The 23,868-nt window shown below is 47.1% G+C and overlaps 25 non-coding genes across 25 annotated transcripts; 15 read left to right on the top strand and 10 right to left on the bottom strand.

The window, feature by feature from the left end:
* Nucleotides 1-604: 604 nt before the first annotated feature.
* trnal-caa (transfer RNA leucine (anticodon CAA)) lies at nucleotides 605-723 on the bottom strand. The gene is made up of 2 exons: nucleotides 686-723; nucleotides 605-650 (listed from the first exon to the last, which is right to left on the bottom strand). It is a non-coding gene; the product is annotated as a tRNA-Leu (tRNA).
* A 625-nt stretch (nucleotides 724-1,348) lies between these two features.
* Nucleotides 1,349-1,430, top strand: trnal-aag (transfer RNA leucine (anticodon AAG)). The gene has a single exon. It is a non-coding gene; the product is annotated as a tRNA-Leu (tRNA).
* A 936-nt stretch (nucleotides 1,431-2,366) lies between these two features.
* On the bottom strand, nucleotides 2,367-2,485 carry trnal-caa (transfer RNA leucine (anticodon CAA)). The gene is made up of 2 exons: nucleotides 2,448-2,485; nucleotides 2,367-2,412 (listed from the first exon to the last, which is right to left on the bottom strand). It is a non-coding gene; the product is annotated as a tRNA-Leu (tRNA).
* A 625-nt stretch (nucleotides 2,486-3,110) lies between these two features.
* Nucleotides 3,111-3,192, top strand: trnal-aag (transfer RNA leucine (anticodon AAG)). The gene has a single exon. It is a non-coding gene; the product is annotated as a tRNA-Leu (tRNA).
* Nucleotides 3,193-4,128: 936 nt separating this feature from the next.
* On the bottom strand, nucleotides 4,129-4,247 carry trnal-caa (transfer RNA leucine (anticodon CAA)). Its single transcript has 2 exons — nucleotides 4,210-4,247; nucleotides 4,129-4,174 (listed from the first exon to the last, which is right to left on the bottom strand). It is a non-coding gene; the product is annotated as a tRNA-Leu (tRNA).
* Nucleotides 4,248-4,872: 625 nt separating this feature from the next.
* trnal-aag (transfer RNA leucine (anticodon AAG)) lies at nucleotides 4,873-4,954 on the top strand. The gene has a single exon. It is a non-coding gene; the product is annotated as a tRNA-Leu (tRNA).
* A 936-nt stretch (nucleotides 4,955-5,890) lies between these two features.
* trnal-caa (transfer RNA leucine (anticodon CAA)) lies at nucleotides 5,891-6,009 on the bottom strand. Its single transcript has 2 exons — nucleotides 5,972-6,009; nucleotides 5,891-5,936 (listed from the first exon to the last, which is right to left on the bottom strand). It is a non-coding gene; the product is annotated as a tRNA-Leu (tRNA).
* Nucleotides 6,010-6,634: 625 nt separating this feature from the next.
* trnal-aag (transfer RNA leucine (anticodon AAG)) lies at nucleotides 6,635-6,716 on the top strand. The gene has a single exon. It is a non-coding gene; the product is annotated as a tRNA-Leu (tRNA).
* A 936-nt stretch (nucleotides 6,717-7,652) lies between these two features.
* On the bottom strand, nucleotides 7,653-7,771 carry trnal-caa (transfer RNA leucine (anticodon CAA)). The gene is made up of 2 exons: nucleotides 7,734-7,771; nucleotides 7,653-7,698 (listed from the first exon to the last, which is right to left on the bottom strand). It is a non-coding gene; the product is annotated as a tRNA-Leu (tRNA).
* Nucleotides 7,772-8,413: 642 nt separating this feature from the next.
* trnal-cag (transfer RNA leucine (anticodon CAG)) lies at nucleotides 8,414-8,495 on the top strand. The gene has a single exon. It is a non-coding gene; the product is annotated as a tRNA-Leu (tRNA).
* Nucleotides 8,496-9,468: 973 nt separating this feature from the next.
* trnal-cag (transfer RNA leucine (anticodon CAG)) lies at nucleotides 9,469-9,550 on the top strand. The gene has a single exon. It is a non-coding gene; the product is annotated as a tRNA-Leu (tRNA).
* A 973-nt stretch (nucleotides 9,551-10,523) lies between these two features.
* On the top strand, nucleotides 10,524-10,605 carry trnal-cag (transfer RNA leucine (anticodon CAG)). Its single transcript has one exon. It is a non-coding gene; the product is annotated as a tRNA-Leu (tRNA).
* Nucleotides 10,606-11,578: 973 nt separating this feature from the next.
* trnal-cag (transfer RNA leucine (anticodon CAG)) lies at nucleotides 11,579-11,660 on the top strand. Its single transcript has one exon. It is a non-coding gene; the product is annotated as a tRNA-Leu (tRNA).
* A 2,028-nt stretch (nucleotides 11,661-13,688) lies between these two features.
* Nucleotides 13,689-13,770, top strand: trnal-cag (transfer RNA leucine (anticodon CAG)). The gene has a single exon. It is a non-coding gene; the product is annotated as a tRNA-Leu (tRNA).
* Nucleotides 13,771-14,743: 973 nt separating this feature from the next.
* trnal-cag (transfer RNA leucine (anticodon CAG)) lies at nucleotides 14,744-14,825 on the top strand. The gene has a single exon. It is a non-coding gene; the product is annotated as a tRNA-Leu (tRNA).
* A 973-nt stretch (nucleotides 14,826-15,798) lies between these two features.
* Nucleotides 15,799-15,880, top strand: trnal-cag (transfer RNA leucine (anticodon CAG)). Its single transcript has one exon. It is a non-coding gene; the product is annotated as a tRNA-Leu (tRNA).
* A 593-nt stretch (nucleotides 15,881-16,473) lies between these two features.
* trnal-caa (transfer RNA leucine (anticodon CAA)) lies at nucleotides 16,474-16,592 on the bottom strand. Its single transcript has 2 exons — nucleotides 16,555-16,592; nucleotides 16,474-16,519 (listed from the first exon to the last, which is right to left on the bottom strand). It is a non-coding gene; the product is annotated as a tRNA-Leu (tRNA).
* Nucleotides 16,593-17,217: 625 nt separating this feature from the next.
* trnal-aag (transfer RNA leucine (anticodon AAG)) lies at nucleotides 17,218-17,299 on the top strand. Its single transcript has one exon. It is a non-coding gene; the product is annotated as a tRNA-Leu (tRNA).
* A 936-nt stretch (nucleotides 17,300-18,235) lies between these two features.
* On the bottom strand, nucleotides 18,236-18,354 carry trnal-caa (transfer RNA leucine (anticodon CAA)). Its single transcript has 2 exons — nucleotides 18,317-18,354; nucleotides 18,236-18,281 (listed from the first exon to the last, which is right to left on the bottom strand). It is a non-coding gene; the product is annotated as a tRNA-Leu (tRNA).
* Nucleotides 18,355-18,979: 625 nt separating this feature from the next.
* Nucleotides 18,980-19,061, top strand: trnal-aag (transfer RNA leucine (anticodon AAG)). Its single transcript has one exon. It is a non-coding gene; the product is annotated as a tRNA-Leu (tRNA).
* A 936-nt stretch (nucleotides 19,062-19,997) lies between these two features.
* Nucleotides 19,998-20,116, bottom strand: trnal-caa (transfer RNA leucine (anticodon CAA)). The gene is made up of 2 exons: nucleotides 20,079-20,116; nucleotides 19,998-20,043 (listed from the first exon to the last, which is right to left on the bottom strand). It is a non-coding gene; the product is annotated as a tRNA-Leu (tRNA).
* A 625-nt stretch (nucleotides 20,117-20,741) lies between these two features.
* On the top strand, nucleotides 20,742-20,823 carry trnal-aag (transfer RNA leucine (anticodon AAG)). The gene has a single exon. It is a non-coding gene; the product is annotated as a tRNA-Leu (tRNA).
* Nucleotides 20,824-21,759: 936 nt separating this feature from the next.
* On the bottom strand, nucleotides 21,760-21,878 carry trnal-caa (transfer RNA leucine (anticodon CAA)). The gene is made up of 2 exons: nucleotides 21,841-21,878; nucleotides 21,760-21,805 (listed from the first exon to the last, which is right to left on the bottom strand). It is a non-coding gene; the product is annotated as a tRNA-Leu (tRNA).
* Nucleotides 21,879-22,503: 625 nt separating this feature from the next.
* trnal-aag (transfer RNA leucine (anticodon AAG)) lies at nucleotides 22,504-22,585 on the top strand. The gene has a single exon. It is a non-coding gene; the product is annotated as a tRNA-Leu (tRNA).
* Nucleotides 22,586-23,521: 936 nt separating this feature from the next.
* Nucleotides 23,522-23,640, bottom strand: trnal-caa (transfer RNA leucine (anticodon CAA)). The gene is made up of 2 exons: nucleotides 23,603-23,640; nucleotides 23,522-23,567 (listed from the first exon to the last, which is right to left on the bottom strand). It is a non-coding gene; the product is annotated as a tRNA-Leu (tRNA).
* Nucleotides 23,641-23,868: the final 228 nt, after the last annotated feature.

Here is a 23,868-nt window from a genome sequence, read left to right as displayed (position 1 = left end):
TCGGCCTTCCTGACACTATTGTGCCCTTGGCCGTAAGCATCAGTCTGAGCATTGAAAGGCCTCGGTCCACCAAGGCATCGACTCTGGCAACTTTCACATGCTAATACCTGACTTGTTTGGCTCTGGTGCCTTTTATACTGGCAAAATGTGTTAATGTCGGAAGTAACATTGCAAGTAATTCCCTGCCTGAGGAACGGAGCAGATTTGAGCAGCCTTTGTGTGGAAGAAATCTCATTCTTTGACAGTGGTGCCCTTTTTCTGAGAAACACCACTGTCTGCAGTGGGATTGAAAGCCACAGTACGAGAAAGCAACGTGGAATTCAGCAACGCGGGAGGATAAAAATGTCATGCTTTGAGTCTGCTGCTTTTTAGTGTGGGAATGGGTTGAAAGGAGAAGTCTGATTTTAAACCCTATCCCCGAGAACAGGGTTAGAATGTGATAAGTTTAGAGAGCAAAACAAGTTGGTCTGTGGGCGGTGCGGTGCCTTTCGCTTATTGGCAAACGACAATAGCGTTGAGGAGCTTGAGGTGACCACTTGCAAATTTAAAGCCAGTTGAGCAGGCTTTTTGACGCTGGCTGGCATTTGTCTGGATAAAAAGTTAATGTCAGAAGTGGGATTCGAACCCACGCCCCTAGAAAGGGACCAGAATACACCAACCTTTGGTAAGGTAAGGATTAACAGTCCTTGAGTCTGGCGCCTTAGACCACTCGGCCATCCTGACAATGGTCTTGCAGCAGCTGCAGAAAAATGTGCTGCAAATTCTGCACACTTACTGAGCAGCCTCACAATTCTTCCTCCTGTGCAAACACACAACGCACACATTCTTACGACAGGACTTAACAGGCAGCGCCAGTCATTAAGTTCATCATCCCTGCAATGCAACCAACATTCAAACACAGGTATTTCTCGCAACAGCTCGCATTTTGTCAGCTATCGGGTAACATTTTCTGTATTGTATTTCGAAAGCGCCTTTCATGACCGAACGACGTCCCAAGGCGCTTTACAGCCAATGAAGTATTGTAAAAGTGAAGGCACTGTTGCAATGTGGGGAACGCCGCAGCCAGTTTGCACACAGCAAGATCCCACAAACGGCAATGTGATCATGACCAGATAATCTGGTTTTGTCAGTGATGTTGATGTCGGAATAAATATTGAATGAAGGTTGTAACTGCTTCGTTCCAACGTGCACCTAATTACTGGTGTTGCCCTGTGGACCTGTATGCTGCAAAATCATTTCTCGAGAGTTCACCGTCTGCCACTTCAATTGCCTTGATTATTATCTTGCCCAAAGCAAAGTCACATTTCACTCACCGGTCACTAGTTCCAGAACGGAAACTGCTGCCAGTGGTAGCGTGGCCGAGCGGTCTAAGGCGCTGGATTAAGGCTCCAGTCTCTTCGGAGGCGTGGGTTCGAATCCCACCGCTGCCAGAATTTGTGGCGTGTAATATTTGCGCCCCTTCACCGCGAGCCATGAAGCAGTCGGCTCCCGCTGTGTTGTGATATGACTATTTTGGTGTGGAAAAGAGGTTGAGCTGAGAACGGTGCCTTCAGTTTGTTGGCAAACCGTTGAAGAGTTTGATGTTGCCACTTGTAAATTGAAGGCCAGTTCAACAGGCCTTTTGACGCTGGCTGCATTTGTGTGGGGAAAAATGTCACGTCAGAGGTGGGATTGCAACCCACGCCCCTAGAAAGGGACCGGAATTCGCCGACCTTTGGTCAGTTAAGGATTAACAGTCTTTGAGTCTGGCGCCTCACTCCACTCGGCCTTCCTGACACTATTGTGCCCTTGGCCGTAAGCATCAGTCTGAGCATTGAAAGGCCTCGGTCCACCAAGGCATCGACTCTGGCAACTTTCACATGCTAATACCTGACTTGTTTGGCTCTGGTGCCTTTTATACTGGCAAAATGTGTTAATGTCGGAAGTAACATTGCAAGTAATTCCCTGCCTGAGGAACGGAGCAGATTTGAGCAGCCTTTGTGTGGAAGAAATCTCATTCTTTGACAGTGGTGCCCTTTTTCTGAGAAACACCACTGTCTGCAGTGGGATTGAAAGCCACAGTACGAGAAAGCAACGTGGAATTCAGCAACGCGGGAGGATAAAAATGTCATGCTTTGAGTCTGCTGCTTTTTAGTGTGGGAATGGGTTGAAAGGAGAAGTCTGATTTTAAACCCTATCCCCGAGAACAGGGTTAGAATGTGATAAGTTTAGAGAGCAAAACAAGTTGGTCTGTGGGCGGTGCGGTGCCTTTCGCTTATTGGCAAACGACAATAGCGTTGAGGAGCTTGAGGTGACCACTTGCAAATTTAAAGCCAGTTGAGCAGGCTTTTTGACGCTGGCTGGCATTTGTCTGGATAAAAAGTTAATGTCAGAAGTGGGATTCGAACCCACGCCCCTAGAAAGGGACCAGAATACACCAACCTTTGGTAAGGTAAGGATTAACAGTCCTTGAGTCTGGCGCCTTAGACCACTCGGCCATCCTGACAATGGTCTTGCAGCAGCTGCAGAAAAATGTGCTGCAAATTCTGCACACTTACTGAGCAGCCTCACAATTCTTCCTCCTGTGCAAACACACAACGCACACATTCTTACGACAGGACTTAACAGGCAGCGCCAGTCATTAAGTTCATCATCCCTGCAATGCAACCAACATTCAAACACAGGTATTTCTCGCAACAGCTCGCATTTTGTCAGCTATCGGGTAACATTTTCTGTATTGTATTTCGAAAGCGCCTTTCATGACCGAACGACGTCCCAAGGCGCTTTACAGCCAATGAAGTATTGTAAAAGTGAAGGCACTGTTGCAATGTGGGGAACGCCGCAGCCAGTTTGCACACAGCAAGATCCCACAAACGGCAATGTGATCATGACCAGATAATCTGGTTTTGTCAGTGATGTTGATGTCGGAATAAATATTGAATGAAGGTTGTAACTGCTTCGTTCCAACGTGCACCTAATTACTGGTGTTGCCCTGTGGACCTGTATGCTGCAAAATCATTTCTCGAGAGTTCACCGTCTGCCACTTCAATTGCCTTGATTATTATCTTGCCCAAAGCAAAGTCACATTTCACTCACCGGTCACTAGTTCCAGAACGGAAACTGCTGCCAGTGGTAGCGTGGCCGAGCGGTCTAAGGCGCTGGATTAAGGCTCCAGTCTCTTCGGAGGCGTGGGTTCGAATCCCACCGCTGCCAGAATTTGTGGCGTGTAATATTTGCGCCCCTTCACCGCGAGCCATGAAGCAGTCGGCTCCCGCTGTGTTGTGATATGACTATTTTGGTGTGGAAAAGAGGTTGAGCTGAGAACGGTGCCTTCAGTTTGTTGGCAAACCGTTGAAGAGTTTGATGTTGCCACTTGTAAATTGAAGGCCAGTTCAACAGGCCTTTTGACGCTGGCTGCATTTGTGTGGGGAAAAATGTCACGTCAGAGGTGGGATTGCAACCCACGCCCCTAGAAAGGGACCGGAATTCGCCGACCTTTGGTCAGTTAAGGATTAACAGTCTTTGAGTCTGGCGCCTCACTCCACTCGGCCTTCCTGACACTATTGTGCCCTTGGCCGTAAGCATCAGTCTGAGCATTGAAAGGCCTCGGTCCACCAAGGCATCGACTCTGGCAACTTTCACATGCTAATACCTGACTTGTTTGACTCTGGTGCCTTTTATACTGGCAAAATGTGTTAATGTCGGAAGTAACATTGCAAGTAATTCCCTGCCTGAGGAACGGAGCAGATTTGAGCAGCCTTTGTGTGGAAGAAATCTCATTCTTTGACAGTGGTGCCCTTTTTCTGAGAAACACCACTGTCTGCAGTGGGATTGAAAGCCACAGTACGAGAAAGCAACGTGGAATTCAGCAACGCGGGAGGATAAAAATGTCATGCTTTGAGTCTGCTGCTTTTTAGTGTGGGAATGGGTTGAAAGGAGAAGTCTGATTTTAAACCCTATCCCCGAGAACAGGGTTAGAATGTGATAAGTTTAGAGAGCAAAACAAGTTGGTCTGTGGGCGGTGCGGTGCCTTTCGCTTATTGGCAAACGACAATAGCGTTGAGGAGCTTGAGGTGACCACTTGCAAATTTAAAGCCAGTTGAGCAGGCTTTTTGACGCTTGCTGGCATTTGTCTGGATAAAAAGTTAATGTCAGAAGTGGGATTCGAACCCACGCCCCTAGAAAGGGACCAGAATACACCAACCTTTGGTAAGGTAAGGATTAACAGTCCTTGAGTCTGGCGCCTTAGACCACTCGGCCATCCTGACAATGGTCTTGCAGCAGCTGCAGAAAAATGTGCTGCAAATTCTGCACACTTACTGAGCAGCCTCACAATTCTTCCTCCTGTGCAAACACACAACGCACACATTCTTACGACAGGACTTAACAGGCAGCGCCAGTCATTAAGTTCATCATCCCTGCAATGCAACCAACATTCAAACACAGGTATTTCTCGCAACAGCTCGCATTTTGTCAGCTATCGGGTAACATTTTCTGTATTGTATTTCGAAAGCGCCTTTCATGACCGAACGACGTCCCAAGGCGCTTTACAGCCAATGAAGTATTGTAAAAGTGAAGGCACTGTTGCAATGTGGGGAACGCCGCAGCCAGTTTGCACACAGCAAGATCCCACAAACGGCAATGTGATCATGACCAGATAATCTGGTTTTGTCAGTGATGTTGATGTCGGAATAAATATTGAATGAAGGTTGTAACTGCTTCGTTCCAACGTGCACCTAATTACTGGTGTTGCCCTGTGGACCTGTATGCTGCAAAATCATTTCTCGAGAGTTCACCGTCTGCCACTTCAATTGCCTTGATTATTATCTTGCCCAAAGCAAAGTCACATTTCACTCACCGGTCACTAGTTCCAGAACGGAAACTGCTGCCAGTGGTAGCGTGGCCGAGCGGTCTAAGGCGCTGGATTAAGGCTCCAGTCTCTTCGGAGGCGTGGGTTCGAATCCCACCGCTGCCAGAATTTGTGGCGTGTAATATTTGCGCCCCTTCACCGCGAGCCATGAAGCAGTCGGCTCCCGCTGTGTTGTGATATGACTATTTTGGTGTGGAAAAGAGGTTGAGCTGAGAACGGTGCCTTCAGTTTGTTGGCAAACCGTTGAAGAGTTTGATGTTGCCACTTGTAAATTGAAGGCCAGTTCAACAGGCCTTTTGACGCTGGCTGCATTTGTGTGGGGAAAAATGTCACGTCAGAGGTGGGATTGCAACCCACGCCCCTAGAAAGGGACCGGAATTCGCCGACCTTTGGTCAGTTAAGGATTAACAGTCTTTGAGTCTGGCGCCTCACTCCACTCGGCCTTCCTGACACTATTGTGCCCTTGGCCGTAAGCATCAGTCTGAGCATTGAAAGGCCTCGGTCCACCAAGGCATCGACTCTGGCAACTTTCACATGCTAATACCTGACTTGTTTGACTCTGGTGCCTTTTATACTGGCAAAATGTGTTAATGTCGGAAGTAACATTGCAAGTAATTCCCTGCCTGAGGAACGGAGCAGATTTGAGCAGCCTTTGTGTGGAAGAAATCTCATTCTTTGACAGTGGTGCCCTTTTTCTGAGAAACACCACTGTCTGCAGTGGGATTGAAAGCCACAGTACGAGAAAGCAACGTGGAATTCAGCAACGCGGGAGGATAAAAATGTCATGCTTTGAGTCTGCTGCTTTTTAGTGTGGGAATGGGTTGAAAGGAGAAGTCTGATTTTAAACCCTATCCCCGAGAACAGGGTTAGAATGTGATAAGTTTAGAGAGCAAAACAAGTTGGTCTGTGGGCGGTGCGGTGCCTTTCGCTTATTGGCAAACGACAATAGCGTTGAGGAGCTTGAGGTGACCACTTGCAAATTTAAAGCCAGTTGAGCAGGCTTTTTGACGCTTGCTGGCATTTGTCTGGATAAAAAGTTAATGTCAGAAGTGGGATTCGAACCCACGCCCCTAGAAAGGGACCAGAATACACCAACCTTTGGTAAGGTAAGGATTAACAGTCCTTGAGTCTGGCGCCTTAGACCACTCGGCCATCCTGACAATGGTCTTGCAGCAGCTGCAGAAAAATGTGCTGCAAATTCTGCACACTTACTGAGCAGCCTCACAATTCTTCCTCCTGTGCAAACACACAACGCACACATTCTTACGACAGGACTTAACAGGCAGCGCCAGTCATTAAGTTCATCATCCCTGCAATGCAACCAACATTCAAACACAGGTATTTCTCGCAACAGCTCGCATTTTGTCAGCTATCGGGTAACATTTTCTGTATTGTATTTCGAAAGCGCCTTTCATGACCGAACGACGTCCCAAGGCGCTTTACAGCCAATGAAGTATTGTAAAAGTGAAGGCACTGTTGCAATGTGGGGAACGCCGCAGCCAGTTTGCACACAGCAAGATCCCACAAACGGCAATGTGATCATGACCAGATAATCTGGTTTTGTCAGTGATGTTGATGTCGGAATAAATATTGAATGAAGGTTGTAACTGCTTCGTTCCAACGTGCACCTAATTACTGGTGTTGCCCTGTGGACCTGTATGCTGCAAAATCATTTCTCGAGAGTTCACCGTCTGCCACTTCAATTGCCTTGATTATTATCTTGCCCAAAGCAAAGTCACATTTCACTCACCGGTCACTAGTTCCAGAACGGAGACTGCTGCCAGTGGTAGCGTGGCCGAGCGGTCTAAGGCGCTGGATTAAGGCTCCAGTCTCTTCGGAGGCGTGGGTTCGAATCCCACCGCTGCCAGAATTTGTGGCGTGTAATATTTGCGCCCCTTCACCGCGAGCCATGAAGCAGTCGGCTCCCGCTGTGTTGTGATATGACTATTTTGGTGTGGAAAAGAGGTTGAGCTGAGAACGGTGCCTTCAGTTTGTTGGCAAACCGTTGAAGAGTTTGATGTTGCCACTTGTAAATTGAAGGCCAGTTCAACAGGCCTTTTGACGCTGGCTGCATTTGTGTGGGGAAAAATGTCACGTCAGAGGTGGGATTGCAACCCACGCCCCTAGAAAGGGACCGGAATTCGCCGACCTTTGGTCAGTTAAGGATTAACAGTCTTTGAGTCTGGCGCCTCACTCCACTCGGCCTTCCTGACACTATTGTGCCCTTGGCCGTAAGCATCAGTCTGAGCATTGAAAGGCCTCGGTCCACCAAGGCATCGACTCTGGCAACTTTCACATGCTAATACCTGACTTGTTTGGCTCTGGTGCCTTTTATACTGGCAAAATGTGTTAATGTCGGAAGTAACATTGCAAGTAATTCCCTGCCTGAGGAACGGAGCAGATTTGAGCAGCCTTTGTGTGGAAGAAATCTCATTCTTTGACAGTGGTGCCCTTTTTCTGAGAAACACCACTGTCTGCAGTGGGATTGAAAGCCACAGTACGAGAAAGCAACGTGGAATTCAGCAACGCGGGAGGATAAAAATGTCATGCTTTGAGTCTGCTGCTTTTTAGTGTGGGAATGGGTTGAAAGGAGAAGTCTGATTTTAAACCCTATCCCCGAGAACAGGGTTAGAATGTGATAAGTTTAGAGAGCAAAACAAGTTGGTCTGTGGGCGGTGCGGTGCCTTTCGCTTATTGGCAAACGACAATAGCGTTGAGGAGCTTGAGGTGACCACTTGCAAATTTAAAGCCAGTTGAGCAGGCTTTTTGACGCTGGCTGGCATTTGTCTGGATAAAAAGTTAATGTCAGAAGTGGGATTCGAACCCACGCCCCTAGAAAGGGACCAGAATACACCAACCTTTGGTAAGGTAAGGATTAACAGTCCTTGAGTCTGGCGCCTTAGACCACTCGGCCATCCTGACAATGGTCTTGCAGCAGCTGCAGAAAAATGTGCTGCAAATTCTGCACACTTACTGAGCAGCCTCACAATTCTTCCTCCTGTGCAAACACACAACGCACACATTCTTACGACAGGACTTAACAGGCAGCGCCAGTCATTAAGTTCATCATCCCTGCAATGCAACCAACATTCAAACACAGGTATTTCTCGCAACAGCTCGCATTTTGTCAGCTATCGGGTAACATTTTCTGTATTGTATTTCGAAAGCGCCTTTCATGACCGAACGACGTCCCAAGGCGCTTTACAGCCAATGAAGTATTGTAAAAGTGAAGGCACTGTTGCAATGTGGGGAACGCCGCAGCCAGTTTGCACACAGCAAGATCCCACAAACGGCAATGTGATCATGACCAGATAATCTGTTTTTGTCAGTGATGTTGATATAGGAATAAATATTGAATGAATGTTGTAACTGGTTTGTCCCAACATACACCTAATTTCTGTTGTTGCCCTGTGGATACGTAGGTTCCTGTGACCGGTATGTTGCAAAATCGTTTCTCGAGAGTTTACTGTCTACCACTTTAATTGCCTTAATTATTATTTTCCGCATGGCAAAGTCACATTTCACTCAACGGTCACTCGTTCCAGAACAGGAGCTGCTTCCAGTGGTAGCGTGGCCGAGCGGTCTAAGGCGCTGGATCCAGGTTCCAGTCTCTTCGGAGGCGTGGGTTCAAATCCCGCCGCTGCCAGAATTTTCCCTCCGTAACACTTGCATTCTGTCAGCACAAGCATGGGCACCTGTTTCACAATGGGGCCATTTTGGTGTGGAAAAGTAGTTGGACTGTGAGCGGTGCCTTTCGTTTGTTGGCAAATGGCAATACCATCGAAGAGTTTGATGTCACCACTTGAAAATTGAGGGCCAGTTGAGCATGCTTTTTGCACGCTGGCCGCATTTGTGTGGATAAAAAGTAAATGTCAGAAGTGGGATTGGAAACCACGCCGCTAGAAGTGGGCTTGGCACCCACGTCCCAGAATACACCAACCTTTGGTAAGGTAAGGGTTACAGTCTTTGAGTTTGGCACCTTAAACCACTCGGCTATTTTGATAATGAACCGACTGTAACTGCAGAAAAGCGTACTCCAATTCTGCACATTTACTGAGTTGCATCACAATCCTTCCTCCTGTGCAATCACACAACACGTACATTGTTACGACATCACTTAACAGGCAGCGCCAGTCATTAAGTTTATCATGCCTGCAATGCAACCAACACACGTATTTCTCACAACAGCTCGCATTTTGCCAGCTATCGGGTAAAATTTTCTGCAGTGTGTTGGCGCCTTTCATGTCCCAAAACGCTTTACAGCCAATGAAGTATTTTTAAAGTGAGTCACTGTTGTAATGTGGGAAATGGCGCAGCCAGTATGCACACAGCACGATCCCACAAACAGCAATGTGTTCATGACCAGATAATCTGTTTTTGTCAGTGATGTTGATATAGGAATAAATATTGAATGAATGTTGTAACTGGTTTGTCCCAACATGCACCTAATTTCTGTTGTTGCCCTGTGGATACGTAGGTTCCTGTGACCGGTATGTTGCAAAATCGTTTCTCGAGAGTTTACTGTCTACCACTTTAATTGCCTTAATTATTATTTTCCGCATGGCAAAGTCACATTTCACTCAACGGTCACTCGTTCCAGAACAGGAGCTGCTTCCAGTGGTAGCGTGGCCGAGCGGTCTAAGGCGCTGGATCCAGGTTCCAGTCTCTTCGGAGGCGTGGGTTCAAATCCCACCGCTGCCAGAATTTTCCCTGCGTAACACTTGCATTCTGTCAGCACAAGCATGGGCACCTGTTTCACAATGGGGCCATTTTGGTGTGGAAAAGTAGTTGGACTGTGAGCGGTGCCTTTCGTTTGTTGGCAAATGGCAATACCATCGAAGAGTTTGATGTCACCACTTGAAAATTGAGGGCCAGTTGAGCATGCTTTTTGCACGCTGGCCGCATTTGTGTGGATAAAAAGTAAATGTCAGAAGTGGGATTGGAAACCACGCCGCTAGAAGTGGGCTTGGCACCCACGTCCCAGAATACACCAACCTTTGGTAAGGTAAGGGTTACAGTCTTTGAGTTTGGCACCTTAAACCACTCGGCTATTTTGATAATGAACCGACTGTAACTGCAGAAAAGCGTACTCCAATTCTGCACATTTACTGAGTTGCATCACAATCCTTCCTCCTGTGCAATCACACAACACGTACATTGTTACGACATCACTTAACAGGCAGCGCCAGTCATTAAGTTTATCATGCCTGCAATGCAACCAACACACGTATTTCTCACAACAGCTCGCATTTTGCCAGCTATCGGGTAAAATTTTCTGCAGTGTGTTGGCGCCTTTCATGTCCCAAAACGCTTTACAGCCAATGAAGTATTTTTAAAGTGAGTCACTGTTGTAATGTGGGAAATGGCGCAGCCAGTATGCACACAGCACGATCCCACAAACAGCAATGTGTTCATGACCAGATAATCTGTTTTTGTCAGTGATGTTGATATAGGAATAAATATTGAATGAATGTTGTAACTGGTTTGTCCCAACATACACCTAATTTCTGTTGTTGCCCTGTGGATACGTAGGTTCCTGTGACCGGTATGTTGCAAAATCGTTTCTCGAGAGTTTACTGTCTACCACTTTAATTGCCTTAATTATTATTTTCCGCATGGCAAAGTCACATTTCACTCAACGGTCACTCGTTCCAGAACAGGAGCTGCTTCCAGTGGTAGCGTGGCCGAGCGGTCTAAGGCGCTGGATCCAGGTTCCAGTCTCTTCGGAGGCGTGGGTTCAAATCCCGCCGCTGCCAGAATTTTCCCTCCGTAACACTTGCATTCTGTCAGCACAAGCATGGGCACCTGTTTCACAATGGGGCCATTTTGGTGTGGAAAAGTAGTTGGACTGTGAGCGGTGCCTTTCGTTTGTTGGCAAATGGCAATACCATCGAAGAGTTTGATGTCACCACTTGAAAATTGAGGGCCAGTTGAGCATGCTTTTTGCACGCTGGCCGCATTTGTGTGGATAAAAAGTAAATGTCAGAAGTGGGATTGGAAACCACGCCGCTAGAAGTGGGCTTGGCACCCACGTCCCAGAATACACCAACCTTTGGTAAGGTAAGGGTTACAGTCTTTGAGTTTGGCACCTTAAACCACTCGGCTATTTTGATAATGAACCGACTGTAACTGCAGAAAAGCGTACTCCAATTCTGCACATTTACTGAGTTGCATCACAATCCTTCCTCCTGTGCAATCACACAACACGTACATTGTTACGACATCACTTAACAGGCAGCGCCAGTCATTAAGTTTATCATGCCTGCAATGCAACCAACACACGTATTTCTCACAACAGCTCGCATTTTGCCAGCTATCGGGTAAAATTTTATGCAGTGTGTTGGCGCCTTTCATGTCCCAAAACGCTTTACAGCCAATGAAGTATTTTTAAAGTGAGTCACTGTTGTAATGTGGGAAATGGCGCAGCCAGTATGCACACAGCACGATCCCACAAACAGCAATGTGTTCATGACCAGATAATCTGTTTTTGTCAGTGATGTTGATATAGGAATAAATATTGAATGAATGTTGTAACTGGTTTGTCCCAACATGCACCTAATTTCTGTTGTTGCCCTGTGGATACGTAAGTTCCTGTGACCGGTATGTTGCAAAATCGTTTCTCGAGAGTTCACTGTCTACCACTTTAATTGCCTTAATTATTATTTTCCGCATAACAAAGTCACATTACACTCAACGGTCACTCGTTCCAGAACAGAAGCTGCTTCCAGTGGTAGCGTGGCCGAGCGGTCTAAGGCGCTGGATCCAGGTTCCAGTCTCTTCGGAGGCGTGGGTTCAAATCCCACCGCTGCCAGAATTTTCCCTGCGTAACACTTGCATTCTGTCAGCACAAGCATGGGCACCTGTTTCACAATGGGGCCATTTTGGTGTGGAAAAGTAGTTGGACTGTGAGCGGTGCCTTCAGTTTGTTGGCAAATGGCAATACCATCGAAGAGTTTGATGTCACCACTTGAAAATTGAGGGCCAGTTGTGCATGCTTTTTGCACGCTGGCCGCATTTGTGTGGATAAAAAGTAAATGTCAGAAGTGGGATTGGAAACCACGCCGCTAGAAGTGGGCTTGGCACCCACGTCCCAGAATACACCAACCTTTGGTAAGGTAAGGGTTACAGTCTTTGAGTTTGGCACCTTAAACCACTCGGCCACCCTGACAATGAACCGACTGTAACTGCAGAAAAGCGTGCTCCAATTCTGCACATTTACTGAGTTGCATCACAATCCTTCCTCCTGTGCAATCACACAACACGTACATTGTTACGACATCACTTAACAGGCAGCGCCAGTCATTAAGTTTATCATGCCTGCAATGCAACCAACACACGTATTTCTCACAACAGCTCGCATTTTGCCAGCTATCGGGTAAAATTTTCTGCAGTGTGTTGGCGCCTTTCATGTCCCAAAACGCTTTACAGCCAATGAAGTATTTTTAAAGTGAGTCACTGTTGTAATGTGGGAAATGGCGCAGCCAGTATGCACACAGCACGATCCCACAAACAGCAATGTGTTCATGACCAGATAATCTGTTTTTGTCAGTGATGGTGATATAGGAATAAATATTGAATGAATGTTGTAACTGGTTTGTCCCAACATGCACCTAATTTCTGTTGTTGCCCTGTGGATACGTAGGTTCCTGTGACCGGTATGTTGCAAAATCGTTTCTCGAGAGTTCACTGTCTACCACTTTAATTGCCTTAATTATTATTTTCCGAATGGCAAAGTCACATTTCACTCAACGGTCACTCGTTCCAGAACAGAAGCTGCGTCCAGTGGTAGCGTGGCCGAGCGGTCTAAGGCGCTGGATCCAGTTTCCAGTCTCTTCGGAGGCGTGGGTTCAAATCCCGCCGCTGCCAGAATTTTCCCTCCGTAACACTTGCATTCTGTCAGCACAAGCATGGGCACCTGTTTCACAATGGGGCCATTTTGGTGTGGAAAAGTAGTTGGACTGTGAGCGGTGCCTTTCGTTTGTTGGCAAATGGCAATACCATCGAAGAGTTTGATGTCACCACTTGAAAATTGAGGGCCAGTTGAGCATGCTTTTTGCACGCTGGCCGCATTTGTGTGGATAAAAAGTAAATGTCAGAAGTGGGATTGGAAACCACGCCGCTAGAAGTGGGCTTGGCACCCACGTCCCAGAATACACCAACCTTTGGTAAGGTAAGGGTTACAGTCTTTGAGTTTGGCACCTTAAACCACTCGGCTATTTTGATAATGAACCGACTGTAACTGCAGAAAAGCGTACTCCAATTCTGCACATTTACTGAGTTGCATCACAATCCTTCCTCCTGTGCAATCACACAACACGTACATTGTTACGACATCACTTAACAGGCAGCGCCAGTCATTAAGTTTATCATGCCTGCAATGCAACCAACACACGTATTTCTCACAACAGCTCGCATTTTGCCAGCTATCGGGTAAAATTTTCTGCAGTGTGTTGGCGCCTTTCATGTCCCAAAACGCTTTACAGCCAATGAAGTATTTTTAAAGTGAGTCACTGTTGTAATGTGGGAAATGGCGCAGCCAGTATGCACACAGCACGATCCCACAAACAGCAATGTGTTCATGACCAGATAATCTGTTTTTGTCAGTGATGTTGATATAGGAATAAATATTGAATGAATGTTGTAACTGGTTTGTCCCAACATGCACCTAATTTCTGTTGTTGCCCTGTGGATACGTAAGTTCCTGTGACCGGTATGTTGCAAAATCGTTTCTCGAGAGTTCACTGTCTACCACTTTAATTGCCTTAATTATTATTTTCCGCATAACAAAGTCACATTACACTCAACGGTCACTCGTTCCAGAACAGAAGCTGCTTCCAGTGGTAGCGTGGCCGAGCGGTCTAAGGCGCTGGATCCAGGTTCCAGTCTCTTCGGAGGCGTGGGTTCAAATCCCACCGCTGCCAGAATTTTCCCTGCGTAACACTTGCATTCTGTCAGCACAAGCATGGGCACCTGTTTCACAATGGGGCCATTTTGGTGTGGAAAAGTAGTTGGACTGTGAGCGGTGCCTTCAGTTTGTTGGCAAATGGCAATACCATCGAAGAGTTTGATGTCACCACTTGAAAATTGAGGGCCAGTTGTGCATGCTTTTTGCACGCTGGCCGCATTTGTGTGGATAAAAAGTAAATGTCAGAAGTGGGATTGGAAACCACGCCGCTAGAAGTGGGCTTGGCACCCACGTCCCAGAATACACCAACCTTTGGTAAGGTAAGGGTTACAGTCTTTGAGTTTGGCACCTTAAACCACTCGGCCACCCTGACAATGAACCGACTGTAACTGCAGAAAAGCGTGCTCCAATTCTGCACATTTACTGAGTTGCATCACAATCCTTCCTCCTGTGCAATCACACAACACGTACATTGTTACGACATCACTTAACAGGCAGCGCCAGTCATTAAGTTTATCATGCCTGCAATGCAACCAACACACGTATTTCTCACAACAGCTCGCATTTTGCCAGCTATCGGGTAAAATTTTCTGCAGTGTGTTGGCGCCTTTCATGTCCCAAAACGCTTTACAGCCAATGAAGTATTTTTAAAGTGAGTCACTGTTGTAATGTGGGAAATGGCGCAGCCAGTATGCACACAGCACGATCCCACAAACAGCAATGTGTTCATGACCAGATAATCTGTTTTTGTCAGTGATGGTGATATAGGAATAAATATTGAATGAATGTTGTAACTGGTTTGTCCCAACATGCACCTAATTTCTGTTGTTGCCCTGTGGATACGTAGGTTCCTGTGACCGGTATGTTGCAAAATCGTTTCTCGAGAGTTCACTGTCTACCACTTTAATTGCCTTAATTATTATTTTCCGCATGGCAAAGTCACATTTCACTCAACGGTCACTCGTTCCAGAACAGGAGCTGCTTCCAGTGGTAGCGTGGCCGAGCGGTCTAAGGCGCTGGATCCAGGTTCCAGTCTCTTCGGAGGCGTGGGTTCAAATCCCGCCGCTGCCAGAATTTTCCCTCCGTAACACTTGCATTCTGTCAGCACAAGCATGGGCACCTGTTTCACAATGGGGCCATTTTGGTGTGGAAAAGTAGTTGGACTGTGAGCGGTGCCTTTCGTTTGTTGGCAAATGGCAATACCATCGAAGAGTTTGATGTCACCACTTGAAAATTGAGGGCCAGTTGAGCATGCTTTTTGCACGCTGGCCGCATTTGTGTGGATAAAAAGTAAATGTCAGAAGTGGGATTGGAAACCACGCCGCTAGAAGTGGGCTTGGCACCCACGTCCCAGAATACACCAACCTTTGGTAAGGTAAGGGTTACAGTCTTTGAGTTTGGCACCTTAAACCACTCGGCCACCCTGACAATGAACCGACTGTAACTGCAGAAAAGCGTGCTCCAATTCTGCACATTTACTGAGTTGCATCACAATCCTTCCTCCTGTGCAATCACACAACACGTACATTGTTACGACATCACTTAACAGGCAGCGCCAGTCATTAAGTTTATCATGCCTGCAATGCAACCAACACACGTCTTTCTCACAACAGCTCGCATTTTGCCAGCTATCGGGTAAAATTTTCTGCAGTGTGTTGGCGCCTTTCATGTCCCAAAACGCTTTACAGCCAATGAAGTATTTTTAAAGTGAGTCACTGTTGTAATGTGGGAAATGGCGCAGCCAGTATGCACACAGCACGATCCCACAAACAGCAATGTGTTCATGACCAGATAATCTGTTTTTGTCAGTGATGTTGATATAGGAATAAATATTGAATGAATGTTGTAACTGGTTTGTCCCAACATGCACCTAATTTCTGTTGTTGCCCTGTGGATACGTAGGTTCCTGTGACCGGTATGTTGCAAAATCGTTTCTCGAGAGTTCACTGTCTACCACTTTAATTGCCTTAATTATTATTTTCCGCATGGCAAAGTCACATTTCACTCAACGGTCACTCGTTCCAGAACAGAAGCTGCGTCCAGTGGTAGCGTGGCCGAGCGGTCTAAGGCGCTGGATCCAGGTTCCAGTCTCTTCGGAGGCGTGGGTTCAAATCCCACCGCTGCCAGAATTTTCCCTGCGTAACACTTGCATTCTGTCAGCACAAGCATGGGCACCTGTTTCACAATGGGGTCATTTTGGTGTGGAAAAGTAGTTGGACTGTGAGCGGTGCCTTCAGTTTGTTGGCAAATGGCAATACCATCGAAGAGTTTGATGTCACCACTTGAAAATTGAAGGCCAGTTGTGCATGCTTTTTGCACGCTGGCCACATTTGTGTGGAAGAAATCTCATTCTTTGACAGTGGTGCCCTTTTTCTGAGAAACACCACTGTCTGCAGTGGGATTGAAAGCCACAGTACGAGAAAGCAACGTGGAATTCAGCAACGCGGGAGGATAAAAATGTCATGCTTTGAGTCTGCTGCTTTTTAGTGTGGGAATGGGTTGAAAGGAGATGTCTGATTTTAAACCCTATCCCCGAGAACAGGGTTAGAATGTGATAAGTTTAGAGAGCAAAACAAGTTGGTCTGTGGGCGGTGCGGTGCCTTTCGCTTATTGGCAAACGACAATAGCGTTGAGGAGCTTGAGGTGACCACTTGCAAATTTAAAGCCAGTTGAGCAGGCTTTTTGACGCTGGCTGGCATTTGTCTGGATAAAAAGTTAATGTCAGAAGTGGGATTCGAACCCACGCCCCTAGAAAGGGACCAGAATACACCAACCTTTGGTAAGGTAAGGATTAACAGTCCTTGAGTCTGGCGCCTTAGACCACTCGGCCATCCTGACAATGGTTTTGCAGCAGCTGCAGAAAAATGTGCTGCAAATTCTGCACACTTACTGAGCAGCCTCACAATTCTTCCTCCTGTGCAAACACACAACGCACACATTCTTACGACAGGACTTAACAGGCAGCGCCAGTCATTAAGTTCATCATCCCTGCAATGCAACCAACATTCAAACACAGGTATTTCTCGCAACAGCTCGCATTTTGTCAGCTATCGGGTAACATTTTCTGTATTGTATTTCGAAAGCGCCTTTCATGACCGAACGACGTCCCAAGGCGCTTTACAGCCAATGAAGTATTGTAAAAGTGAAGGCACTGTTGCAATGTGGGGAACGCCGCAGCCAGTTTGCACACAGCAAGATCCCACAAACGGCAATGTGATCATGACCAGATAATCTGGTTTTGTCAGTGATGTTGATGTCGGAATAAATATTGAATGAAGGTTGTAACTGCTTCGTTCCAACGTGCACCTAATTACTGGTGTTGCCCTGTGGACCTGTATGCTGCAAAATCATTTCTCGAGAGTTTACCGTCTGCCACTTCAATGGCATTGATTATTATCTTATCCAAAGCAAAGTCACATTTCACTCACCGGTCACTAGTTCCAGAACGGAAACTGCTGCCAGTGGTAGCGTGGCCGAGCGGTCTAAGGCGCTGGATTAAGGCTCCAGTCTCTTCGGAGTCGTGGGTTCGAATCCCACCGCTGCCAGAATTTGTGGCGTGTAATATTTGCGCCCCTTCACCGCGAGCCATGAAGCAGTCGGCTCCCGCTATGTTGTGATATGACTATTTTGGTGTGGAAAAGAGGTTGAGCTGAGAACGGTGCCTTCAGTTTGTTGGCAAACCGTTGAAGAGTTTGATGTTGCCACTTGTAAATTGAAGGCCAGTTCAACAGGCCTTTTGACGCTGGCTGCATTTGTGTGGGGAAAAATGTCACGTCAGAGGTGGGATTGCAACCCACGCCCCTAGAAAGGGACCGGAATTCGCCGACCTTTGGTCAGTTAAGGATTAACAGTCTTTGAGTCTGGCGCCTCACTCCACTCGGCCTTCCTGACACTATTGTGCCCTTGGCCGTAAGCATCAGTCTGAGCATTGAAAGGCCTCGGTCCACCAAGGCATCGACTCTGGCAACTTTCACATGCTAATACCTGACTTGTTTGGCTCTGGTGCCTTTTATACTGGCAAAATGTGTTAATGTCGGAAGTAACATTGCAAGTAATTCCCTGCCTGAGGAACGGAGCAGATTTGAGCAGCCTTTGTGTGGAAGAAATCTCATTCTTTGACAGTGGTGCCCTTTTTCTGAGAAACACCACTGTCTGCAGTGGGATTGAAAGCCACAGTACGAGAAAGCAACGTGGAATTCAGCAACGCGGGAGGATAAAAATGTCATGCTTTGAGTCTGCTGCTTTTTAGTGTGGGAATGGGTTGAAAGGAGAAGTCTGATTTTAAACCCTATCCCCGAGAACAGGGTTAGAATGTGATAAGTTTAGAGAGCAAAACAAGTTGGTCTGTGGGCGGTGCGGTGCCTTTCGCTTATTGGCAAACGACAATAGCGTTGAGGAGCTTGAGGTGACCACTTGCAAATTTAAAGCCAGTTGAGCAGGCTTTTTGACGCTGGCTGGCATTTGTCTGGATAAAAAGTTAATGTCAGAAGTGGGATTCGAACCCACGCCCCTAGAAAGGGACCAGAATACACCAACCTTTGGTAAGGTAAGGATTAACAGTCCTTGAGTCTGGCGCCTTAGACCACTCGGCCATCCTGACAATGGTCTTGCAGCAGCTGCAGAAAAATGTGCTGCAAATTCTGCACACTTACTGAGCAGCCTCACAATTCTTCCTCCTGTGCAAACACACAACGCACACATTCTTACGACAGGACTTAACAGGCAGCGCCAGTCATTAAGTTCATCATCCCTGCAATGCAACCAACATTCAAACACAGGTATTTCTCGCAACAGCTCGCATTTTGTCAGCTATCGGGTAACATTTTCTGTATTGTATTTCGAAAGCGCCTTTCATGACCGAACGACGTCCCAAGGCGCTTTACAGCCAATGAAGTATTGTAAAAGTGAAGGCACTGTTGCAATGTGGGGAACGCCGCAGCCAGTTTGCACACAGCAAGATCCCACAAACGGCAATGTGATCATGACCAGATAATCTGGTTTTGTCAGTGATGTTGATGTCGGAATAAATATTGAATGAAGGTTGTAACTGCTTCGTTCCAACGTGCACCTAATTACTGGTGTTGCCCTGTGGACCTGTATGCTGCAAAATCATTTCTCGAGAGTTTACCGTCTGCCACTTCAATGGCATTGATTATTATCTTATCCAAAGCAAAGTCACATTTCACTCACCGGTCACTAGTTCCAGAACGGAAACTGCTGCCAGTGGTAGCGTGGCCGAGCGGTCTAAGGCGCTGGATTAAGGCTCCAGTCTCTTCGGAGTCGTGGGTTCGAATCCCACCGCTGCCAGAATTTGTGGCGTGTAATATTTGCGCCCCTTCACCGCGAGCCATGAAGCAGTCGGCTCCCGCTATGTTGTGATATGACTATTTTGGTGTGGAAAAGAGGTTGAGCTGAGAACGGTGCCTTCAGTTTGTTGGCAAACCGTTGAAGAGTTTGATGTTGCCACTTGTAAATTGAAGGCCAGTTCAACAGGCCTTTTGACGCTGGCTGCATTTGTGTGGGGAAAAATGTCACGTCAGAGGTGGGATTGCAACCCACGCCCCTAGAAAGGGACCGGAATTCGCCGACCTTTGGTCAGTTAAGGATTAACAGTCTTTGAGTCTGGCGCCTCACTCCACTCGGCCTTCCTGACACTATTGTGCCCTTGGCCGTAAGCATCAGTCTGAGCATTGAAAGGCCTCGGTCCACCAAGGCATCGACTCTGGCAACTTTCACATGCTAATACCTGACTTGTTTGGCTCTGGTGCCTTTTATACTGGCAAAATGTGTTAATGTCGGAAGTAACATTGCAAGTAATTCCCTGCCTGAGGAACGGAGCAGATTTGAGCAGCCTTTGTGTGGAAGAAATCTCATTCTTTGACAGTGGTGCCCTTTTTCTGAGAAACACCACTGTCTGCAGTGGGATTGAAAGCCACAGTACGAGAAAGCAACGTGGAATTCAGCAACGCGGGAGGATAAAAATGTCATGCTTTGAGTCTGCTGCTTTTTAGTGTGGGAATGGGTTGAAAGGAGAAGTCTGATTTTAAACCCTATCCCCGAGAACAGGGTTAGAATGTGATAAGTTTAGAGAGCAAAACAAGTTGGTCTGTGGGCGGTGCGGTGCCTTTCGCTTATTGGCAAACGACAATAGCGTTGAGGAGCTTGAGGTGACCACTTGCAAATTTAAAGCCAGTTGAGCAGGCTTTTTGACGCTGGCTGGCATTTGTCTGGATAAAAAGTTAATGTCAGAAGTGGGATTCGAACCCACGCCCCTAGAAAGGGACCAGAATACACCAACCTTTGGTAAGGTAAGGATTAACAGTCCTTGAGTCTGGCGCCTTAGACCACTCGGCCATCCTGACAATGGTCTTGCAGCAGCTGCAGAAAAATGTGCTGCAAATTCTGCACACTTACTGAGCAGCCTCACAATTCTTCCTCCTGTGCAAACACACAACGCACACATTCTTACGACAGGACTTAACAGGCAGCGCCAGTCATTAAGTTCATCATCCCTGCAATGCAACCAACATTCAAACACAGGTATTTCTCGCAACAGCTCGCATTTTGTCAGCTATCGGGTAACATTTTCTGTATTGTATTTCGAAAGCGCCTTTCATGACCGAACGACGTCCCAAGGCGCTTTACAGCCAATGAAGTATTGTAAAAGTGAAGGCACTGTTGCAATGTGGGGAACGCCGCAGCCAGTTTGCACACAGCAAGATCCCACAAACGGCAATGTGATCATGACCAGATAATCTGGTTTTGTCAGTGATGTTGATGTCGGAATAAATATTGAATGAAGGTTGTAACTGCTTCGTTCCAACGTGCACCTAATTACTGGTGTTGCCCTGTGGACCTGTATGCTGCAAAATCATTTCTCGAGAGTTTACCGTCTGCCACTTCAATGGCATTGATTATTATCTTATCCAAAGCAAAGTCACATTTCACTCACCGGTCACTAGTTCCAGAACGGAAACTGCTGCCAGTGGTAGCGTGGCCGAGCGGTCTAAGGCGCTGGATTAAGGCTCCAGTCTTTTCGGAGGCGTGGGTTCGAATCCCACCGCTGCCAGAATTTGTGGCGTGTAATATTTGCGCCCCTTCACCGCGAGCCATGAAGCAGTCGGCTCCCGCTGTGTTGTGATATGACTATTTTGGTGTGGAAAAGAGGTTGAGCTGAGAACGGTGCCTTCAGTTTGTTGGCAAACCGTTGAAGAGTTTGATGTTGCCACTTGTAAATTGAAGGCCAGTTCAACAGGCCTTTTGACGCTGGCTGCATTTGTGTGGGGAAAAATGTCACGTCAGAGGTGGGATTGCAACCCACGCCCCTAGAAAGGGACCGGAATTCGCCGACCTTTGGTCAGTTAAGGATTAACAGTCTTTGAGTCTGGCGCCTCACTCCACTCGGCCTTCCTGACACTATTGTGCCCTTGGCCGTAAGCATCAGTCTGAGCATTGAAAGGCCTCGGTCCACCAAGGCATCGACTCTGGCAACTTTCACATGCTAATACCTGACTTGTTTGGCTCTGGTGCCTTTTATACTGGCAAAATGTGTTAATGTCGGAAGTAACATTGCAAGTAATTCCCTGCCTGAGGAACGGAGCAGATTTGAGCAGCCTTTGTGTGGAAGAAATCTCATTCTTTGACAGTGGTGCCCTTTTTCTGAGAAACACCACTGTCTGCAGTGGGATTGAAAGCCACAGTACGAGAAAGCAACGTGGAATTCAGCAACGCGGGAGGATAAAAATGTCATGCTTTGAGTCTGCTGCTTTTTAGTGTGGGAATGGGTTGAAAGGAGAAGTCTGATTTTAAACCCTATCCCCGAGAACAGGGTTAGAATGTGATAAGTTTAGAGAGCAAAACAAGTTGGTCTGTGGGCGGTGCGGTGCCTTTCGCTTATTGGCAAACGACAATAGCGTTGAGGAGCTTGAGGTGACCACTTGCAAATTTAAAGCCAGTTGAGCAGGCTTTTTGACGCTGGCTGGCATTTGTCTGGATAAAAAGTTAATGTCAGAAGTGGGATTCGAACCCACGCCCCTAGAAAGGGACCAGAATACACCAACCTTTGGTAAGGTAAGGATTAACAGTCCTTGAGTCTGGCGCCTTAGACCACTCGGCCATCCTGACAATGGTCTTGCAGCAGCTGCAGAAAAATGTGCTGCAAATTCTGCACACTTACTGAGCAGCCTCACAATTCTTCCTCCTGTGCAAACACACAACGCACACATTCTTACGACAGGACTTAACAGGCAGCGCCAGTCATTAAGTTCATCATCCCTGCAATGCAACCAACATTCAAACACAGGTATTTCTCGCAACAGCTCGCATTTTGTCAGCTATCGGGTAACATTTTCTGTATTGTATTTCGAAAGCGCCTTTCATGACCGAACGACGTCCCAAGGCGCTTTACAGCCAATGAAGTATTGTAAAAGTGAAGGCACTGTTGCAATGTGGGGAACGCCGCAGCCAGTTTGCACACAGCAAGATCCCACAAACGGCAATGTGATCATGACCAGATAATCTGGTTTTGTCAGTGATGTTGATGTCGGAATAAATATTGAATGAAGGTTGTAACTGCTTCGTTCCAACGTGCACCTAATTACTGGTGTTGCCCTGTGGACCTGTATGCTGCAAAATCATTTCTCGAGAGTTCACCGTCTGCCACTTCAATTGCCTTGATTATTATCTTGCCCAAAGCAAAGTCACATTTCACTCACCGGTCACTAGTTCCAGAACGGAAACTGCTGCCAGTGGTAGCGTGGCCGAGCGGTCTAAGGCGCTGGATTAAGGCTCCAGTCTCTTCGGAGGCGTGGGTTCGAATCCCACCGCTGCCAGAATTTGTGGCGTGTAATATTTGCGCCCCTTCACCGCGAGCCATGAAGCAGTCGGCTCCCGCTGTGTTGTGATATGACTATTTTGGTGTGGAAAAGAGGTTGAGCTGAGAACGGTGCCTTCAGTTTGTTGGCAAACCGTTGAAGAGTTTGATGTTGCCACTTGTAAATTGAAGGCCAGTTCAACAGGCCTTTTGACGCTGGCTGCATTTGTGTGGGGAAAAATGTCACGTCAGAGGTGGGATTGCAACCCACGCCCCTAGAAAGGGACCGGAATTCGCCGACCTTTGGTCAGTTAAGGATTAACAGTCTTTGAGTCTGGCGCCTCACTCCACTCGGCCTTCCTGACACTATTGTGCCCTTGGCCGTAAGCATCAGTCTGAGCATTGAAAGGCCTCGGTCCACCAAGGCATCGACTCTGGCAACTTTCACATGCTAATACCTGACTTGTTTGGCTCTGGTGCCTTTTATACTGGCAAAATGTGTTAATGTCGGAAGTAACATTGCAAGTAATTCCCTGCCTGAGGAACGGAGCAGATTTGAGCAGCCTTTGTGTGGAAGAAATCTCATTCTTTGACAGTGGTGCCCTTTTTCTGAGAAACACCACTGTCTGCAGTGGGATTGAAAGCCACAGTACGAGAAAGCAACGTGGAATTCAGCAACGCGGGAGGATAAAAATGTCATGCTTTGAGTCTGCTGCTTTTTAGTGTGGGAATGGGTTGAAAGGAGAAGTCTGATTTTAAACCCTATCCCCGAGAACAGGGTTAGAATGTGATAAGTTTAGAGAGCAAAACAAGTTGGTCTGTGGGCGGTGCGGTGCCTTTCGCTTATTGGCAAACGACAATAGCGTTGAGGAGCTTGAGGTGACCACTTGCAAATTTAAAGCCAGTTGAGCAGGCTTTTTGACGCTGGCTGGCATTTGTCTGGATAAAAAGTTAATGTCAGAAGTGGGATTCGAACCCACGCCCCTAGAAAGGGACCAGAATACACCAACCTTTGGTAAGGTAAGGATTAACAGTCCTTGAGTCTGGCGCCTTAGACCACTCGGCCATCCTGACAATGGTCTTGCAGCAGCTGCAGAAAAATGTGCTGCAAATTCTGCACACTTACTGAGCAGCCTCACAATTCTTCCTCCTGTGCAAACACACAACGCACACATTCTTACGACAGGACTTAACAGGCAGCGCCAGTCATTAAGTTCATCATCCCTGCAATGCAACCAACATTCAAACACAGGTATTTCTCGCAACAGCTCGCATTTTGTCAGCTATCGGGTAACATTTTCT

The sequence above is a fragment of the Pristiophorus japonicus genome, chromosome 8 (genome assembly GCF_044704955.1).
Source record: "Pristiophorus japonicus isolate sPriJap1 chromosome 8, sPriJap1.hap1, whole genome shotgun sequence".
NCBI lineage: Eukaryota > Metazoa > Chordata > Chondrichthyes > Pristiophoridae > Pristiophorus > Pristiophorus japonicus.
This window is presented reverse-complemented; position numbering and strand designations above follow the sequence as displayed.